Consider the following 1,835-nt stretch of genomic DNA (forward strand, 5'->3'; position numbering starts at 1 on the left):
ACGGGGACATCATCCCGTGGGACTACGACGTGGACCTGGGCATCTACCTGGAGGACGTGGGCAACTGCGAGCAGCTGCGGGGGGCCGAGGCCGGCTCCGTGGTGGACGAGCGCGGCTTCGTGTGGGAGAAGGCCATCGAGGGCGACTTCTTCCGCGTGCAGTACAGCGAGAGCAACCACCTGCACGTGGACCTGTGGCCCTTCTACCCCCGCAACGGGGTCATGACCAAGGACACGTGGCTGGACCACCGGCAGGACGTGGAGTTCCCCGAACACTTCCTGCAGCCCCTCGTGCCCCTGCCCTTCGCCGGCTTCATGGCGCAGGCGCCCAACAACTACCGCCGCTTTCTGGAGCTCAAGTTCGGCCCCGGGGTCATCGAGAGCCCCGAGTACCCCAACCCGGCCCTCCTGAGTTTGGCGGGAAGCAGCTGAAGCCCTGACTCCCGCGCCTGGGGGTCAGGGGAACCGCCCTTTGTTTTGATGTCTCCGCTGCCGGGCCAGGGAGACGGAGCTGCCCTGCAGGGCCTTGGACATCAAAGTCGTGCCCGGGGCCCTAGAGCTGGGACAGTTTTGGAAAGAGAAAGAGTGTAGGTTCTGAGGCCAGATCATCGTGATTCAAGCCCTGCGAAGTGGCCCTGGGCCGGTGTTCCGGTTCCTCTGGTCCTCGGTTCCCGCCAGGATTGCGTGAGTACTCGCTATACGCGCCATCTCTGCACAGGAAGAGCCCCGGAGACACGCGGCTGCTGGGGTTGCTTCTGCCACTAGAGGGCGCCCTTGCCCTATCATGGGCCCCAGGACTTTCTGTTCCGTAGCTTTGACATCTGCTGAGCCTTTGGGCTTCTACGCCTGGCCAGACAGAATGACCATCTCCCCTTCTTCCAAAATGCCACTTGCTCCCCTCCTGGGAGAGCCCTGGAAACCGGCTCAGAGCGCCGAGGCGCGACTGGCTGTGGTTAAGAGTGGGGTTCTGGATCCGAGCCCCACTCCTTAACTGTTACCTCATTATTTGAGCTTCCTGCACCTGTTTGCCTGCTTGCAAGGCACAGAAACAATAATCAGAGCTCACATCGACTGAGCACTTACTGTGTATCAGGCATTGTTTTCGGTGTTCCACACGGACTAACTGATTCATCCCTCTCCTCCGCCCTCCCAAGCGAGAGCTGCTATTATTTCCTCCTTGCAGACGAGGACACTGAGGCCAGAAGGGTAAAGTCACTTGCCAAAGGCCAGGCAGCTTAGCAAGTGGCAGAGTGGGACCCTGAACCCAGGCTGTCAGTCTGGAGCCCACACTGAAGGGGCCTGTGTGCCCCGTTCGACTACTGGTCCCCAAGAGGCCCTCCTGTCACTTAGCAGGGAAAGCAATGGCTGCCTTCCTTCTGTGGTCATGCATCTCAGAGTAAATACTGTTTGGGCATGTGACCTCATGTGTGTATTTATCAGTGATATCCAGGCACTGCTGTCATTCTGTATATGAGTAATAAGGCTTAAATTATTTCATTTTTACATTCAAAACCAATATAGTTTTGTTGACTTGCCTCATCCCAACCACTTGGTCCACACCCTCTGGGTGTGTGCACCTGGCTTGTGAAACCACAGGCTCTGAAGTGGGAGGCCCCGGGTTCAGGCCCCAGCGCTGCGGCTTCCTCCCGCTGTGAGCCGGGGCCTCTGTGACTCTGCCTCTCTTTACCGCTCTGCTCTGCACCTGGGAAGAGGGGGTGATGCGCATGCTCGCCCCACAGGCATGCTGTGAGGCAGCTGATGGGTAAAAGGGTCAGGAGTCAGGGCTGGGTTTGGGTCCTGGTGTGGCCAGCTACCTTCTTTGTGACCTTAGGCGAG

This window comes from Myotis brandtii, unplaced genomic scaffold (assembly GCF_000412655.1).
Source record: "Myotis brandtii unplaced genomic scaffold, ASM41265v1 scaffold114, whole genome shotgun sequence".
NCBI classification, from domain to species: Eukaryota; Metazoa; Chordata; class Mammalia; order Chiroptera; family Vespertilionidae; genus Myotis; species Myotis brandtii.